This window comes from Helianthus annuus, chromosome 6, assembly GCF_002127325.2.
Source record: "Helianthus annuus cultivar XRQ/B chromosome 6, HanXRQr2.0-SUNRISE, whole genome shotgun sequence".
Taxonomy (NCBI): Eukaryota; Viridiplantae; Streptophyta; class Magnoliopsida; order Asterales; family Asteraceae; genus Helianthus; species Helianthus annuus.
This window is the reverse complement of record NC_035438.2, coordinates 135,144,584-135,164,944: the sequence shown is the minus strand read 5'-3', so window position 1 is coordinate 135,164,944 and position 20,361 is coordinate 135,144,584. Positions and strand designations below refer to the sequence as shown.

The window sequence follows — 20,361 nt, the reverse complement described above, 5'->3', positions numbered from 1 at the left end:
GAGGGTATCTTAGTAGACCCGTCAAAGGTGGAAGCCGTTATGAAATGGGTACCTCCCAAGAACCCAAGTGAAGTAAGAAGCTTTTTGGGTTTAGCAGGCTATTATAGGAGGTTTATCCAAGACTTTTCTAAATTGGCCTTGCCATTGACCAAGTTAACCAAGAAGGATGAGAAGTTTTCATGGGGTGGAGATCAAGAAAGGGCGTTTCAAACCTTGAAAGAAAAGCTGTCGAGTTCCCCGGTACTAACCTTACCTGATGGAACAGAAGACTTGGTGGTGTTTACGGATGCGTCACACCAAGGGTTGGGATGTGTCTTGATGCAAAAGGGTAGAGTCATTGCCTATGCTTCTAGGCAATTGAAGACTCACAAAAGTAATTATCCAACCCATGATTTGGAGTTAGCTGCAGTAGTATTTGCTTTGAAGATATGGAGGCACTATCTTTACGGTACGAAAAGCGTTATTTATTCTGACCACAAAAGCCTCAAATACTTTTTCGAGCAAAGGGAATTAAATGTGAGGCAACGAAGGTGGTTAGAACTTCTTAAAGATTATGATTGTGAGATCCTTTATCATCCGGGTAAAGCTAACGTAGTAGCCGATGCCCTGAGCCGAAAGGATTACCCGCCTCCAATTCAAGTTAAGTCCATGAAGATGGTAATTACACCTCGATTTCTCGAAATGGTTAAAGAAGCCCAAATCAAGTCACTAAGCGGAATGGATTCTAAAAAGGAAAGAACAAAGGGGTTTGTGGATAAATTCGAAGAAAGAACCGATGGGATTAAAACCATGTATGGTCGCATTCGGATACCCCGGTTTAGCGAAGCAAAGGGTGCATTACTCGAAGAAGCTCACAAATCCCGATTTACGGTTCATCCTGGAGCTACAAAAATGTATCTAGACTTGAAGAAAGGTTATTAGTGGCCCGGTATGAAGCGTGATATCGTCAAGTATGTTGCAAAATGTTTGACATGTCTGCAGGTAAAGGCAGAACATCAGAAGCCATATGGGAAGTTGCAACCGTTAGAGATTCCGGTATGGAAATGGGAAGAATTGACGATGGACCTAGTGACTAAGCTTCCTAAGACAAGGAAGGTCACGATGCTATATGGGTGATCGTAGACCGCCTCAGCAAGAGCGCGCACTTCTTACCCATTCGGGAAGCTTTCTCTTCCGAAAAGATGGCGGAGATCTATGTTAACGAGATAATATCACGACACGGAGTTCCTGTATCTATTGTGTCGGATCGAGATACCCGATTCACATCTCGATATTGGCAAGGTTTTCATGAAAGTATGGGTACAAAATTACATTTCAGTACCGCCTACCATCCCCAAACGGATGGTCAGTCCGAGCGGACTATTCAAACACTTATCGACATGCTGCGAGCATGTGTGATAGACTTCGGGGAAAGCTGGGATGACCACTTGCCGTTGGTGGAATTTTCATACAACAATAGCTACCACAACGACATTCGAATGGCACCGTATGAATTGTTGTATGGAAGAAAGTGTAGAACTCCAATTTGTTGGGGAGAGGTGGGACAGAGAGAAATTGCACCCAACGAGGTGGTGGCTAAAACTAACGAGAAGATCGATCTTGTGCGAGCCCGTTTAAAAGCGGCTCAAGATCGACAAAAGGCCTATGCAGATCAAAGGAGGCGACCCATCGAATTTCAAATAGGTGATTATGTGTTATTAAAGGTTTCCCCATGGAAAGGTATAATCCGTTTCCGTAAGCGAGGAAAGCTAGGTCCCCGCTACATAGGACCTTTCAAGATTGTAGCCCGGGTTGGGGAGGTAGCTTATCGGTTGGAATTACTGCCATCTTTGGATGGAATACATGACACATTCCATGTGTCACAATTGAGAAAGTGTTTAGCGGATGAGACGGCTTATGTGCCCCTTGACGATATTCAGCTGGATGAAAAATTGAATTATATTGAGAGGCCGATAGCTATCAAGGATTCCAAGGTAACGCACCTTCGGAACAAAACTATAAAGCAAGTCTTGGTGCAATGGCAACATCGGAAAGGATCAGACCTTACATGGGAGCTAGAAGATGAAATGAGGAAGCTCTATCCGACATTATTTGGTACGTATTAAGGTTTCGGGGACGAAACCTCTTTTAAGGGGGGTAGACTTGTAACACCCCAAAATATGCAATTTATTTATGTTATTTGAAATGTCTAGACATGTTATATTTAACCTAGTTAAATAGTTATACTAGTAAATGTTTAGAAGGAAGGTCAAGTGAAAAATGAGCAAATTAAATAAATAGGGGGACTAAACTTGTTAAAAGATGGAAGTTATAAGTTTACTAGTAAATAAGAATTAACAAAAAAAAAAACAAAAACAAAAACACACATACGTGTGTTCTCTGGGGATCGACCAAGAAGGGAAAGCAAGGGGGGAACCCTAAATTCTGCAATTTAGCTAAATTGAAAGGGAATTCAAGGCCAAATCATATGCATGAACTCGAAACCTTAACCATCTAAGCTTGTTCAACACAAGGTAAGTTGAAAATTCTGAACTGATGATTTGTAGAAAGTGGGTTTTAACCCAATCATGAAATCATGTGGAAATCTTGTGTAATTATGAGTTAGGAATTCGTAATAGACTGAGGATTTTGTATAATTTTGATTGTTTGGATGATTAGGGTTCATACCCACTTGTTGTAGGAAAAATATGAACATGATGAATTATGATGATATGTTTATGGAGGTGAATTGATACATAATCTGAATGTGATAGAGAAATTAGATTAGTTAGGATGGTGTAGGATGAAAGAAAGTCATGAACTTGGTTGATTCTTGTTAGATTAGAAGGTGAATAAGTAGGGTTATGCAATAAATACTTGTACTTTGTGCTTTGTTGATAATGTGCACATCAAGTGTTTGACAAAATGCCTCAATGAAAATGCTAGTCTTATAAGCCATAAACTTTGTGTGAATTGAACATGTTTGTGAAGCATGAGTAAATTGTATGATGATTTATCTGATTGATATGTGTAAATGAGCATGAATCATGGATTAAAAGAATGAATGGTTATATGTAGGCGTTAAGGAAGAAAGTTCGAGTCAAGTGAAGCATCAAGGAGATCAAGGCCGAGGTACGTTACTTGTACAATTTTAGCTTTTACTATAGACATGTGTTGATCAAATAATGTATTAATTCGAATCATGTAGTGAGAAAATGTATGTTTGGACCCTTCTTTTGAATGGGTCGAATAATGCTATTGTAAAGCTAGAAGGAATGGTAAGATGTTCCGTTGGAATACTTTACCGTGCAAGAATGAAAGAATGAAGTAAAGTGTATGTTGTAAATGTCACATTGATACAAGTCCGTAAGTTATATTCTTGGATTAAAGAAGGAAATTTTGTTCTAATGAGTTTTTGATGTTGTGGTCATGTAGGTAAATCTCATGTCTAGCTATCAAGCTTCGCCCGGTTCGAACACGCCTCAAGCCCGTCAAGCGTTCCGCATTTTGTAAAAGTCAATGTTTAATACTTTGTCACTTATGTTTTCGTCTAGTAGTTAAACCTAGTTTTATTATGTTTGTCTTTTAAAAGACTTGTCGTAAGTACGTACATATACTTAATGGTTTGCAAATAAAATATGGTAAGTTTTGACGTGTATGTTGGGTCTTTCGAATGATTTTGGATTATGTAAAACAGGGGACCGCTCGTTTTTCAAACGGGTCATGCCCAATTTTCGTTAGAAAAGTACGTTGTTATTTAATAAATTAAAAAGAAAAATTATGGACGTTACAGATCCTCACGCACACCAATAAAAGCCTAAATAGTTGCATTACATACGAGCACGTAAGTCTACATACGCGCATGCTCCGTTACTTACGAGCACGTAGGTCAACACGCACACAGGCTCCTTTACATACGAGCACGCAGGTCTCCATACGAGTCTGCTGCTCTTCATACGAGCATCTCAACCTCCATGCGAGCCTGCTGCTCTATATACGAGCACGTAAGTCGCCATACGCGCATGCTCCGTTACGTATGAGCACGTAAGTCGCCATACACGCATGCTCCTTTACATACGAGCACGCTAGTCTCCGTGCGAGACTGCTGCTCTACATATGAGCACGCCAGTCTCCGTGCGAGACTGCTACTCTACATATGAGCACGCCAGTCTCCGTGCGAGACTTCTGCTCTACATGTGAGCACGTAAGTCGCCATACGCTCATGCTCCATTACATATGAGCACGCCAGTCTCCGTGCGAGACTGCTGCTCTACATGTGAGCACGTAAGTTGCCATACGCGCATGCTCCTTTACATATGAGCACGCCAGTCTCCGTGCGAAGCTGACGCTCTACATGTGAGCACGTAAGTCACCATACGCACATGCTCCTTTACATATGAGCACGCCAGTCTTCGTCTGAGACTGCTGCTCTACATGTGAGCACGTAAGTCGCCAAACGGGCATGCTCCTTTACATACGAGCACGCTGGTCTCCAAACGAGTCTGCTGCTCTACATACGAGCATCTCAACCTCCATGCGAGCCTGCTGCTCCATATAAAAGCACGTAATTCGCCATACGCGCATGCTCCATTAATTCTGAGCACGTAAGTCGCCATACGCGCATGCTCCTTTACATATGAGCACGCGAGTCTCCGTGCGAGACTGCTGCTCTACATATGAGCACGCCAGTCTCCGTGCGAGACTGCTGCTCTACATATGAGCACGCCAGTCTCCGTGCGAGACTGCTGCTCTACATGTGAGCACGTAAGTTGCCATACACGCATGCTCCTTTACATATGAGCATGCCAGTCTCCGTGCGAGACTGCTACTCTACATGTGAGCACGTTTGTCGCCATACGCGCATGCTCCTTTACATACGAGCACGCCGGTCTCCATACGAGTCTGCTGCTCTACATACGAGCATCTCAGCCTCCATGCGAGCCTGCTGCTCCATATACGAGCACGTAAGTCGCCATACGCGCATGCTCCCTTACTTATGAGCACGTAAGTCGCCATACGTGCATGCTCCTTTAAATAGGAGCACGCTATTCTCCGTGCGAGACTACTGCTCTACATATGAGCACGTAAGTCGCCATCCGCGCATGCTCCTCTACATACGAGCACGTAAGTCGCCATACATGCATGCTCTTTTACATACGAGAACATAAGTCGCCACGCGCGCATGCTCCTTTACTTACGAGCGAGCACACATGCGCTAGCTGTCAAATGCTCCTCTACATATGAGCAAGTAAGTAGCCATGCGCACATACTCTTTTACATGTGTAAAATGTATATGTCCAAATTGAATAATTTAAATAAAGCTATGATATGTAATATCATACAAGCATTTATATATAGGAAGTACAAGCGGCGTATCCACCATGCTTGTATCATATTATACATGCCTCATTACTCAAATCACTTACCAAACAAACCACCAATGTAACTTGCCCATGTATAAATCATTTGTCAAATGTCATTTTGTAAACTATGTCAAAATGTTTATGTCAAAATGTAAATCATGTAGTGTATAACTAATGTCAAAATGTCATGTGTCAAATGTAAATCATGTGATGTGTAACAAAAATGTCATGTATGGCAAGTGAAATATATCAACTAAACCATAGGTAAAAATGCACAAAACAAGGTATTGAAGTAAAATTTAGTTTAAATCAAAGTTATGTTTTGTGGTAATGCATGCTATACTGATACAAACATCTATGCAGTATTGTGAAAATGCATACATTCAAGCCTTGTGACTGTGGTGATAAACCCTTAAACAAATTAAAGGTTTATCCGAGTTATGTTTATCGAATTCGGTCATTCCTTCCATCCAAACATACATAGGATGTCAGGAACGGGAGTTATGCTACTTTAACGTGTCGTTCGTGTAAAACGCGTTCGGACCGCCTAACTAGTCATATGACAACATAAAACCCAACACTCGTTTTAGCACAGATGTGAATATTCGGGTCCAGATCTGAGTTTTTCTCATTTTCACCATTTTTACATCTTGAACAAAAACGCACAAAAATCATAGATCTAGAGCACATGTGACTTAGTAAACGGTTAGTTTTACTAAATCGGGCACCATGGCTCTGATACCAATTGTAGGTCCGGGTTTCGGGATCAAAACCGTGATTCTTGTGATTATGTTCAAAGATGGAAGAGATAAGAGATGATAAACAAACAACTTTGCATTAATCCGGTAGTAAAACATTACAAGTCGGCCCGATTACATGATAACCGAACTAATACCAAAGAAGTATACATCCAGGGAGAAATCAAGTGGTGATTTCTCCCGGTGAGGTCTCAAACCTCCTCTCACTCTCATGTGTTGCAAATGACCAAGTGTTGGTATTTATACCCAACACAGGTTGTATGGTCGAAGGATCTAACTGACTGATCGATAGATCATCTGTCGATCATTCAGCTTTCGAAAGATACACATATACCTCGAAGGATGACATATCCTTCGAGGTCCATCTTCATCCTTCGATGGATATCTTTCGAGCTCATCGAAGGATATACACAATCCTTCGATGCCCTATCCTTCGACACCAAACATTATACAACCATAATTTGTCTAGCAAACACACACGGTCAACCGAATAACCTTCTCGTTTGACCACTTCAAACGAGCGGGTCTATACACGTTCGATAGACCGTGTCACTAACTATTACAAATTCAGCGTAAAGTAAAACTAATCTATTCGACAAGCATCGGACACAAAATCTGCATCAACAAATTCCCCCTTGTCCGTTGCTGTCGAATGCTGAAAATGCAACTGCAATCGATCTTCAGTCAAGTATTCAGCTTCTCTGTGTTAACAAATTCCCCCTTGACCGATGATCCAGGTAAGTAGTATCTTGATGCTCCTTGTATAATATTTCCCCCTCAAAGTACGCATATCCATGTTGGGTGTTGTGCAATTTCCTCAAAAGGCTCAATTGACCGATCTTCCGCTGATCTTCCAATACGCCAACCGACATTTGATAAGGGTTCCATTCTTTAAAAACTGCATCAAGTCTTGATCTTCAAGCATACTACATTGATAGAGATTTCTGGTGAACTGTCTTCTGTAAACCGTCTTTGTGGAATCGACCAAGTAATGCACTTTAATCTTCAGCATCAACACTCAGGAAAGTCAGCTAGACCAAGTGTATCCCTTGCAAGTTCAACCAAACGGCACGCTTAGTTTCACTACATCCAGATCTCATTGTCTCGCCTTTGTGAAGTTGACCACGTAATGCACTACGGATCTTCAGCATCAGTACCCAGGAAGTCAGCTTGACCAAGTACATCGTTTGCAAACTCAACGAATTGAGTTACCCCCAGATCCCTGTAAAATCCCAAAGAAACATCAAACCCAAAACCGAATCCTGCAGGTCTTCAGCCTTGAATTATCAACTTCCATAAAGATTCCCCAGGTCTTCAGTAAACAGCGCTTTGAAACAACTGTCGACTTTAGATACCTGTATGTTTCCGTGCAAAACCCTTCACGCTGGCTGGAGAATTAATTAAAATCCTCAAATATGTGTCTGTGCAAAACATTCCACGCAGAACCGTTTGTATCACCAGAAAATCACAAACTCTACCACCTGTGATTGCGTTTAGAAATTTACCGAAGAAATTCAACATATGAAAATTTTTATCCCCCCATTTCTTTGGTAAAATCTCTAAACCTTAACAGATTCTTTCCACTTCAAAGAAACTGTCGTCAATTTCACATAGCAAATTCTCTCCACTGAGCAGAACTGTCATCAATCTTCATTGAATGTTCTCGGTTCCGAAAATTCACGAACATGACTTTCTTCTTTGCATAATCTAGTTGAATAAGAACGTCCCCTGGTACCCCGTAGGATCCGACTTGTATCCCTCCAAAGACTTTGTGAACTCGTTAGGACCGGTATAGACGTTCCAGGTTCATACATTCGTTTTCAAATGCGAGAATATGACAATAAACAAAGTGCTTTCGAACATTTCCGAATAACCGGTAACAATCATAAATATTGACGTGCGGAAGCGAACATACCGTGTTGTTTTTGGCCCATAATAGTCGCGTCACCATTTTTGCCATTTGCATCGGTAACCGTGACTACCCCACATTTTTCAAAAATATCATCATCTTTTGTTTTCATCATTCCGAATCATCCCGCGTGCTCCCAAAACCCATACGAATTTTGACCTTGATATTAGGAGCGCGATTCAGATCAACTCCGCAAATACCCGACCCCACTTTGCAACTCAAGAATAGAGACGGGTCCATAACTCTATGTCTCAGCTAAACATTTGATCCATAAACCCAATGCCAACCCATGATTTTAAATTCAATAAAGTTGAATTCTAAAATCGATAAATAGATCAAAAAATTTGAGAATTCTAATTAAGTTTCCCATGATACCACTGTTGAGTGGATGCCAAATTGGTGAGTGCCACGAAGAATGGATCCAACTTTTAGTCTTTGTTTAAATTTCAATTGAACAAAAGTTAGTGGATCTTCAAGTTGGGCTTGAGAATTCGTCCAGTAACTCTCTTCGTTGAGCCCACCTAGCATCCCACAAACTTACATTTGTTTTTTTTTTTTAAAAGACATAAGGTTAAAAGGCTGATATTATGTACAGCCTCCACCCAAAAGTCAACACCCTAATTTTTAATACATCACCAGCCGACATATCATCTTCACTTTGTCTTCCTTTTCTTCTCTTTCTTCGATAAAGAACACGCAGCCACCAACAGTTTTCCATTCTCTCTCTCACTACAACAACAATACCAACCATCCACTCCCGATGTCACCTTCCATTCTCCTTCATCTTCCTCCTCTGCGATACACAACAAAAGAACAAGAGCAGACAACTTGATGTTGATCCTTCGAGGCTGTTAGATGATCATTCGAGTAGATTGATGATCCTTCGAAGGACAGATGATCTATCGAAACAACTGTTTGATCATTCGAAATCGTTAACAGGTGATGGCATCCTTCGAAGTCAGTTGATCTTTCAAAATCTTGACCTTTCGATTCTGTTGATCTTTCGATGGAATGGTCACCACTTGATCCTTCGAAATTGTTGTTGATTGATCCTTCGAAATTGTTGATGAAGATGATCTTTCGAAGTTAATTGAATCTGACCCTTCGAGTACCTGTCTTGACCCTTCGAGATTGTGAGATGATCCTTCGAGAAAAAGAATGATCTTTCGAAGGTTGTGAGTTGACCTTTCGGGCACATGTCAGATCTGGATCTCACAAACATCAGTTGCTATCATATCAGAACTGATCTTTCGAAGTAGTTGATGACCCTTCGAAATATGAAGATATCAAGAACTTCAAGAACACAGGAGACTGTAAATATGCAGATTCGATGAAAACACTTTGTAAACGATTTTTGATGATGATAACTTGAATTTTTAGGAGAAAAACATAAAACCCAACACTCGTTTTAGCACAGATGTGAATATTCGGGTCCAGATCTGAGTTTTTCTCATTTTCACCATTTTTACATCTTGAACAAAAACGCACAAAAATCATAGATCTAGAGCACATGTGACTTAGTAAACGGTTAGTTTTACTAAATCGGGCACCATGGCTCTGATACCAATTGTAGGTCCGGGTTTCGGGATCAAAACCGTGATTCTTGTGATTATGTTCAAAGATGGAAGAGATAAGAGATGATAAACAAACAACTTTGCATTAATCCGGTAGTAAAACATTACAAGTCGGCCCGATTACATGATAACCGAACTAATACCAAAGAAGTATACATCCAGGGAGAAATCAAGTGGTGATTTCTCCCGGTGAGGTCTCAAACCTCCTCTCACTCTCATGTGTTGCAAATGACCAAGTGTTGGTATTTATACCCAACACAGGTTGTATGGTCGAAGGATCTAACTGACTGATCGATAGATCATCTGTCGATCATTCAGCTTTCGAAAGATACACATATACCTCGAAGGATGACATATCCTTCGAGGTCCATCTTCATCCTTCGATGGATATCTTTCGAGCTCATCGAAGGATATACACAATCCTTCGATGCCCTATCCTTCGACACCAAACATTATACAACCATAATTTGTCTAGCAAACACACACGGTCAACCGAATAACCTTCTCGTTTGACCACTTCAAACGAGCGGGTCTATACACGTTCGATAGACCGTGTCACTAACTATTACAAATTCAGCGTAAAGTAAAACTAATCTATTCGACAAGCATCGGACACAAAATCTGCATCAACAATACCCAAAAGTAGTTTGGTTACAAAATACGCAAGAATACACATTTTGGCCGAAACTACGACTCGTCACTAAGCCTAGATAACATGGTAATCAGTAGAAGTTCAAACGAACTTCATGTTGACCATTGACTTGGTCAAAGCAGAAAGTCAAACAAAGTTTGACTTTCATGATAAAAAGGCGTAAAAGAACGAAAGAGGACTTACAAAAGGTCCAAGAAGGTGTGATTTCCAAGTATTCTCAGGTATGAAGTGATAAACACCTCAACTTAGAGAAATCTCAGAATCAAATGTGGGTTTTGAAGCAAGGGGGTGGGGTTTATATAGTTTTCATAGGACCGTTAAGATCGTTCATCGAAAACCGTGCTTCGATCTCAACCATACACATGTAGTCATGGTTTTGCAAAACCATGGGCACCTTAGAAATGGCCCATAGTAAGTTAAAAACCATTTACAAGGCCCCTAAACAGCTGGAAAGAGCTGCAAAAATGATTTTGTGCAGATCTAGGGCTTGTACGCGGCCCGCGTAGGACACAGGCAAGGGCTACGCGGCCCGCCTGGACTTCACAGTTCAGCAAACAACTTTCATTTTAATAGTTTCAGTCCCTGTAGTGTTTTAAGCTCAATTCCAACACATCTAAGGCCTGTTAAGCCAACTTTAAGGGCCTACAATGATGCCGAAGCATAGTGGACATGAAACATGCTCAAAAATATGTCGGATGTCGGTTCGTTTGATCGCACAGACGCGTTATTTGCTTAATTACGACGAAATACGCACGAACGCGAAAAACGATCCAAATTGCGCGACGAATGGATTTTTCTCATGCCAATCACTAAAATAAAATATTTTAATGATTACATAGATTTTTAGATGTCCGGATGTATTCAGAACGTAAGATATGCGCGAAAACGCAAACTTATGCACCTTTTGACGCTTTTAGTCCCTGAATGACCAAAAAGATTATTTTAGCATACCGAACCCCTCAAAGCCTATTTCTAAGCTATGTAAAGGATATTTAGGGTATGTTTAACTTATGGTCATGTTCCGGAATGTTCGTTACAGTTCAAATCGGCATACTTTTGCTGTTTGTCGAATTTAGTCCCTGTAAGCGAATAAACTTGATTTTGCCATACCAAAGCCTTCAAAACTTATTTCTAAGTTATGTAAAGGTTATTTAAGGTATGTTAAGCATATGTTGATGTTCTGGAGTGTTTTTCGCGTTAAACTGATTACGTTTACGCACCAATTTGCGTATAACTTTCAAGAAAGCGATATAGAGTTTGAAATTGAATAAAAATCAAAACATGAAAACGTCAAACATAATTAAGCAAACATTGGGGTCAAATAACATTGTTTTATTGATAACTGAATTGTTTACAATGTTTACAGACACAGGTGTCACAGTCTCCCCTACTTGTGGAAATTTCGTCCCAAAATTTGTGTAGAGGAAACTCGTGAGAAAAGATATGGATACTTCACCTTCATTTGATCTTCACGTTCCAAGTAAATTCTGGTCCACGTTTAGATTCCCAGCGAACTTTGACAAGTGGAATGCACTTGCGTTTAAGCCACTTGACATCACGATCCATGATTTCCATAGGTTTCTCAACGAAATGTAACGTGTTATCAACACGAATTTCGTCAAGTGGTATATGGAGGTTCTCATAAGCTAAACACTTTTTGAGATTGGACACGTGAAAGGTTGGGTGAACGTTTCCAAGTTCAGGAGGTAACTCAAGTCTGTAGGCTACCTTACCGATTCTTTCGACGATCTTGAATGGTCCAACGTATCTAGGTCCAAGTTTTCCTGCCTTTCCAAATCTGATCACACCTTTCCAAGGTGAGACCTTAAGTAATACTCGATCACCGACTTGAAATTCCAAGGGCTAGCGTTGTCGGTCTGCGTAACTCTTTTGACGGCTTCGAGCTGTCTGAAGGTTATCGCGAACTTTCTTAACCTTATCTGTTATCTCTAGAATGAGGTCAGGTCCAGTAAGCTGAGCCTCACCGATCTCATTCCAACAGACTGCGGAACGACATTTTCGACCATAGAGAGCCACGAAAGGAGCCATGTTGATGCTGGAGTGATAACTGTTGTTGTAGGAGAATTCAATCAATGGAAGATGTGAATCCCAACTACCACCAAAATCGATCACACAAGCTCTAAGCATATCCTCCAAAGTCTGGATTGTTCTTTCAGTTTGGCCATCTGATTGTGGATGATAAGCTGTGCCCAAATTAAGTTGGGTCCCCATAGCAGATTGCATGGTTCTCCAAAAACGAGACGAGAATCGAGCATCTCTGTCAGAAATAATGTTCAAGGGAACACCATGTCGAGATACAATTTCATCCACATAGATTTTAGCAAGCTTATCAGCAGATAGAACCTCACGGATCGGTAAGAAATGTGTTGACTTTGTAAGACGATCAACAACTACCCAGATGGCATCATGACCTCTCTTTGTGCGCGAAAGTTTGGTAATAAGATCCATAGCGATGTTTTCCCATTTCCAAACTAGAATCTCTGGTTGCTCCAAAAGACCAGAGGGATGTTGATGTTCAACCTTAACCTTAAGACAAGTAAGGCATTTTGAAACGTATAAGGCAATATCTTTCTTCATACCAGACCACCAATACTGAGTACGAAGATCCTTGTACATCTTGTGTGCACCAGGATGAGTAGAATAATGAGACTTATGGGCTTCATCCATAAGCAAGGTGCGAAGATTATCTTGACTTGGGACCTACAAATAGTCCATGAAATAATACGATCCATTGTCCTTTAGTTCAAGATCAGGCTTAATGTGGCAGGGTAATTCCTTACTCATCAAGTCTTATGAAACACAAGCATGTTGAGCCTGAGAAATGCGGGCTTGGATATCAGATCGAGCTTGAACATCAGATTAAACACAAACACAATGAAGCTTGACACGTTCCATACGACTCAATGCGTCAGCCACGACATTCTCCTTATTAGGATGGTAGCGAATTTTCAATCATAGTCGTTTAGAAGTTCAACCCAACGTTGTTGCCTCATGTTGAGTTCCTTCTTATTAAAGATATGCTGAAGACTTTTGTGGTCAGTGAAAACCACACGTTTTGTACCATACAAATAGTGTCTCCAGATTTTGAGAGCGAACACAACTGCACCTAACTCAAGATCATGAGTGGTGTAGTTCTTCTCGTGAATCTTCAACTGCCTTGATGCATCTGCTATGACTTTGTTCCTTTGCATCAGAACAGAGTCAAGACCCAAATTTGATGCATCACAATACACGACAAAATCATCATTACTCTCAGGCAAAGATAGAATAGGCGCGTCACAAGGCTTCTGCTTCAAGGTCTGAAATGCTTCCTCTTGTTTGGTTCCCCATACAAAGGGTTTGTTCTTCTGAGTTAGAGCAGTTAGGGGAACTGCAATCTTCGAGAAATTTTCGATGAAGCGGCAGTAATATCCCGCGAGACTAAGAAAAGAACGAACCTCAGTTGGAGTAGTAGGTGTATCCCAATCCTTAATCGCACTGATCTTGGAGGGATCTACAGGAATACCTTGTTCGTCGACAATATGTCCCAAAAATTGAACTTGCTTAAGCCAAAATTCGCACTTGGAGAATTTGGCAAAAAGTTGTTCTTTCTTTAGGAGATCCAGAGTAAGACGAAGATGTTGCTCGTGATCAGCTTGCGTCTAAGAATAAATCAAAATGTCGACAATGAAAACGACGATGAACTTGTCTAAATAAGGCTTACAAACCATATTCATCAAGTCCATGAAAACAACAGGAGCATTAGTTAAACCGAATGGCATAACGGTGAACTCATAATGCCCATATCGAGTGCGGAAAGCTTCCTGGGAATATCTTCTTCATGAACACGAAGCTGATGATACCCAGAACCAAGATCAATCTTCGAAAAACAAGTAGCGCCCTGTAATTGTTCAAAGAGATCATCAATGCGAGGTAGGGGATATCGATTCTTGATGGTAAGCTTGTTAAGCTCACGATAATCGATACACATTCTGAAGGATCCATCCTTCTTCTTGACAAAAAGAAGGGGAGCACCCCAAGGTGAAAAACTAGGATGAATAAAACCTTTGTCAGAAAGCTCCTGAAGCTGCTTAGATAACTCTTGTATCTCAGACTATGCAAGACGATATGGAGATCTGGCAATAGGATTTGCACCAGGTACAAGATCAATACGGAACTCGACTTAGCGTACTGGGGGTAAACCAGGTAACTCTTCAGGAAATAGTTCAGGATAATCCCGAACAACAGGGATATCTTGAATAGACTTACCCTTGCCTTTATCTACTATGACATGTGCCAAGAAGGCCACATAGTTCTTTCGCAGATACTTCCGAGCTTGAAAACAAGACATGAGCTTGAGGGTACCAGCAGGTTTCTCACCACGAACCTGTAGGATCTCACCTGACGAAAGCGGAATACGAACAATCTTCTCAAAACAAACTACCTCTGCGTGATGCTTGGCTAACCAATCGATACCCACTATAACGTCGAAACTCCCAAGTTGCATTGGCGTGAGGTCGATGGAAAAAAGATGGTTGTTAAGGTTCAACTGGCAGTTACGAAGAACAGAATCAAGAACAACGGGCTCACCACTAGCAACTTCTACTGTCAAAGGCTTTCCTAGTTTCGTTCTAGACACGCGAAGCAATGGCTCAAAAGATAATGACACAAAACTCTTATCGGCACCTGAATCAAAAAGAACAGAAGCAGATCGATTGTTAACAAAGAACGTGCCATTCACCACCTCGTTGTCTGCTTGTGCCTCAACAACATTCATGTTAAAAACTCGACCTCGAGCCGGAGCCTGATTCTGATTTGCATTAACGCGCCTTGGACACTGGTTTCGATAATGGGCCAGGTCTCCACAATTATAGCACGAACCAGGAGGAAAATGAGGTCGTGCAGCTTGTCCTTGCTGTTGAGCAGGCAGTTGGGCAACCTGCTGAGCTGGATTACGGCCTGATTCTGAGCAGAACGACAAACCTCAACAAGATGACCTGACTTTCCACAGTTGGTACAGAAACAACACGGAAGTTGCGGTTGATGGTGACTATTGCATCTATTGCACAAAGGTGCATTTCCTGCATACCGTTTCTTCGCTGGAGGCTGTGCCGGCTGATTGGGAGCTGCCTGGTTTGGTTGGGCAGTGATAGCAAAATTCTGGGAAGCTTTACGCTTCCTTGACCCCTTTAAGGAACGAGAATCCTTACCCTTCTTGTTTTTACCTTTCTTGCTCTCACCTTTGTCAGATGACTGTTTCTTACCTTTGCCCCCCTCTTGGTGTAGTTTACCCTTTCGAACTTGCGACTCAGTCAATGTCGCCGCTAAATCAATTGCCTGACGAACTATGGTAGGGTTACTACCAGTAACGATGTCTTATACGGAGTCAGGCAAGCCATCAATATACCTCTCGATAGCCTTCTCGAGTGCGGTAACCATGGTAGGGCATAGTAAACTCAACTCCTCATACCTGTCAGTGTATGCCCGGTGCTCACCGCTATCCTGTTTTAAATCATCAAACTCCCTTTCTAAAGCCCTTAATTCATGACGAGGACAAAACTCCCTCATTATAAGAGCCCTAAGTTCAGTCCATGTCTATGCTAACGCAACCTCAGCACCACGGTCTCTCATAACCCCGTTCCACCGTGTAAGAGCCCTCTTCTGAAACACACTTGAAGCAAACTCGACTTTCCGATTTTCTGGACACTGGACGTGACGAAACGTACTCTCAATGCTCTCGAACCATTGAAGGAGCCCAGTTGCCCCTTCAGAACCACTAAACTAGAGTGGTTTAGCCGAATTAAAACTTTTGAAATTGCATGGAGCATTTTGGTTGTTGTTGGCTTGGTTCACCTAAGCAATAATGTTTGGGAGTACAGCAGCCATATGCTGTGCCATAATATCTGCCATTTCGGCATTAGATAGCGGATTTTCGGGTCGAGGAGGCATTCTAAAAGAGGAAACATGAGAGGAAACGAGTGAGATGATTAGATGAAAAGAATGAGATGAAACAAAAATAGACAAAAGCAAAGATGGTGGTCATTCGTCCGTTTCGAAAAGCAAACAAACGACACACAATGACTAATCAAAGTAAATGGGTAAAAAGTAATGTATCGCGAAGACATGCTCGCCTATAAGTGAACACTCACCCCAAGAGTTCCCAGGTAAGAGTGATTGTTCTAATTATGTGGATATGTACGAACACTCTAGCCTTAGACAGAAAACCCAGGGTACATGCATTCACTCTTCCAGTTTGCACGTGTTCACACTATTTAGAACCCAAAACTTTGACGAGATTTTGAAAACTTGGAAGGCACAAGGCCAAAAAAAGAATCAAACTGGAAGGGTTCAAAACCTTATAATAATTCATTTAAAAACAGATGATTGATTTTCAAAAATTGTTTCGAAAAATTGGGTTCTTGTTTTGGCAATCACCTAAGGATAGGTGAAGTGCATGTTTTAAGATCTAAACAAAAGATAACTTGTGTTGGGGTCCTAGAAATGTTATAGTCTAGGTCAAAGCATCACTAATAACCTAATTCCCTATAACCATTGGCTCTGATACCAACTCTTCTGTCACACCCCGACCACGTAAAACATCAAATCGTGGAGGAATCGTCGGGGAGTGCGGTAACAGAATTATTGTTTCACAACCATGGCATTTAAAATTATGCTTTATTTATCAAACAAGAGTATTACAATGTTTCAACAAGGAAAACAAGAGTACATAACAAAATTTAACTAGTTCTAGCTTCATTTTTAAGTCACTAAGGCACAGGTCCGCCCTAGTGTGTCACGAACATCCTATGCAACAGCTCCTAAAACACATGTGAAAATAGGTACGTCAGCATAAAAATGCCTGTGAGATACATAGATTTTGTGAAAATAGGATTCATGACTTAGGTTTTAAAGAAATGTTTAATAAAAATTGGTCATGAAGCTTGTTAAGTATTTTCTTTTATAAATCATATGAAAATGCGATAAGAAAATCAGATTATAAGAAAGGTGTATGGTTAATTAAATACCCAAGTAAATTGAATTGTATAAAACAAGCTGTTTTGTAAAACAATGTCTTGTGAAAAATATGTTATCTTGTGTAAAATGTATATGTCCAAATTGAATGATTTAAATAACGCTATGATATGTAATATCATACAAGCACTTATATATAGGAAGTACCAGCGGCGTATCCACCATGCTTGTATCATATTACACATGCCTCGTTACTCAAACAACTTACCAAACAAACCACCAATGTAACTTGCCCATGTATAAATCATTTGTCAAATGTCGTTTTGTAAACTATGTCAAAATGTTTATGTCAAAATGTAAATCATGTAGTGTATAACCAATGTCAAAATGTCATGTGTCAAATGTAAATCAGGTGATGTGTAACAAAAATGTCATGTATGGCAAGTGAAATATATCAACTAAACCATAGGTAAAAATGCACAAAACAAGGTATTGAAGTAAAATTTAGTTTAAATCAAAGTTATGTTTTGTGGTAATGCATGCTATACCGATACAAACATCTATGCGGTATTGTGAAAATGCATACATTCAAGCCTTGTGATTGTGGCGATAAACCCTTAAACAAATTAAAGGTTTATCCGAGTTATGTTTATCGAATTTGGTCATTCCTTCCATTCAAACATACCTAGGATGTCAGGAACGAGAGTTGTCAATTCCTATGGTACCACTACCTACTAACGAACGGCGTAGCTAATGTTAATGAATGTATTTTGGTCCCATTTAAACAAACCAAATGTCATACCAAAATGTAAGCATGTGATGAAAAACAAATGTACTAAGTACGCAATAATGGACATACATAGCATGTGATGTGATGTAAAACAATGCACTAAGTAGGCACTAAATGGACATACATAGTATAAAATGTAATGTAAAATAATGTACTAAGTATGCACTAAATGGACATACATAGCATAAAATGTAATGTAAAATAATGTACTAAGTATGCACTAAATGGACATACATAGCAAAATCATAATGAAATCATGTACTATAAGTGTACTAATGAACATAGCAAGTATATGATATGAAAAACATGGAAAGCATGGAAGTAACAAGTAGTCACATGTGTTTCAGCCCAAAACGTTTGAAAAACAGTAAAAGAGCGGACTATGTACTCACTTAAGATTGCCTAGAAGTCCTTGAATAATAACCAAGCAATGCTAGAGATCACGGAATCAAACGACACCTAATATAGGTATCTATGTTAATAAATGGACCTAATCGGGGGATCGGGTAGAATGAGGTTTCGTAAACCAAATGAGTGTAAGAACTCATGTGATATGGTTTAACAAAGCCTACATTATAGAATGGAACTTATCCTAAGTGCTTTCGACCCATTACGACCCGTTTAGGTAGCTTATGCTACTTTAACGTGTAGTTCGCATAAAACGCGTTCGAACCGCCTAACTAGTCCTATGATAAGTAAAATATGCCTTAACATGTCTAATATTGTTGCCTAATTAGTTTAGATATAAAAAATTATGTTACATATGTTTAAAATGAACTTTGGCGTAAAAAGGGTATTTTGGTCATTTACCTAAGGCATATAAACTACCTATCATACAACTACTTAAACAAAATGACCATAAGGTATAACCTCGGAAGGTTATTCCCTATGCAACTATGGTCACCTAATGTGTTTGTTTGGATCCTAATGATCGACCAAATGGGTCGGGTTCGAAAGTATAAGCGATTGATTAGATCGCTTACCTTACGACCCTACATAAGCACAAATCTAAAAGTGACGAGTTAAACATGTTAAAACATGTTTAACGAGATTTAAAAACAAGTTTGATATCAAGACAAAGGGTCTTGATACCCAAAAGTAGTTTGGTTACAAAATACGCAAGAATACGCATTTTGGCCGAAACTACGACTCGTCACTAAGCCTAGATAACATGGTAATCAGTAGGTATAGCCACAAAGGGCTATGACCATCGTGATTACGCTCACGTTATGAAGTTCAAACGAACTTCGTGTTGACCATTGACTTGGTCAATGCAGAAAGTCAAACAAAGTTTGACTTTCATGATAAAAATGCATAAAAGAACGAAAGAGGACTTACAAAAGCTCCAAGAAGGTTTGATTTCCAAGTATTCTCAGGTATGAAGTGATAAACACCTCAACTTAGAGAAATCTTAGAATCAAATGTGGGTTTTGAAGCAAGGGGGTGGGGTTTATATAGTTTTCCTAGGACCGTTAAGATCATTCATCGAAAACCGTGCTTCGATCTCAACCGTACACATGTAGCCATGGTTTTGCAAAACCATGGGCACCTTAGAAATGGCCCACAGTAAGTTAAAAACCATTTGCAAGGCCCCTAAACAGCTGGAACAGCTGGAAACAGCTGCAAAAATGATTTTCTGCAGATCTGGGGCTTTTACGCGGCCCGCGTAGGACACAGGCAAGGGCTACGCGGCCCGCCTAGACTTCACAGTTCAACAAACAACTTTCATTTTAACAGTTTCAGTCCCTGCAGTGTTTTAAGCTCAATTTCGACACATCTAAGGCCCGTTATGTCACACCCCGACCACATAAAACATCAAAACATGGCGGAAATGTCGGGGAGTGTTGTAACAGAATCATTGTTTCATAACACATGGAAAATTGAAATGTTGTTTTATTGATTAAAAGAGTTACAATGTTTTATCAAACAAAAAAGTATAACAAAATTAACTCGTCTTGCATCTTTTATTGTCACTAAGGCCCAAGTCCGCCTAAGTGTATCTTGATCAATCCTATGCATCATCTCCTGAAACACATGTGAAAATAGGTACGTCAGCATAAAAATGCTGGCGAGTACATAGGTTTTATGAAAAATAGGATTCATGACTTAGGTTTAAGAAAATGTTTAACAAAAACTTGTCATGAATCCAGTTTAAGTGTTTGCTTTTATAAAACGTTTGAAAAGCGATGATAGATATGTATAGTTAAAAAAATGATGTAAGGTTAAATGAATAACCAAGTAAAAATGAATTTGTATAAAACAAACTGTTTTGTAAAACAATGTCTTGTGAAAAATATGTTATTTGTGTAAAAATGTATAAATCCAAATTGAATGATTTTAATAACGCTACGACATGTAATATAA

General features: G+C 40.1%; 1 long non-coding RNA gene across 1 annotated transcript; it reads left to right on the top strand.

Annotated features, from left to right (window-relative positions):
* The first annotated feature begins 2,377 nt into the window (after positions 1-2,377).
* Positions 2,378-3,637, top strand: LOC110864194. The gene is made up of 3 exons (XR_002549710.2): positions 2,378-2,513; positions 3,058-3,111; positions 3,415-3,637. It is a non-coding gene; the product is annotated as an uncharacterized LOC110864194 (long non-coding RNA).
* The last annotated feature ends 16,724 nt before the right edge of the window (positions 3,638-20,361 follow it).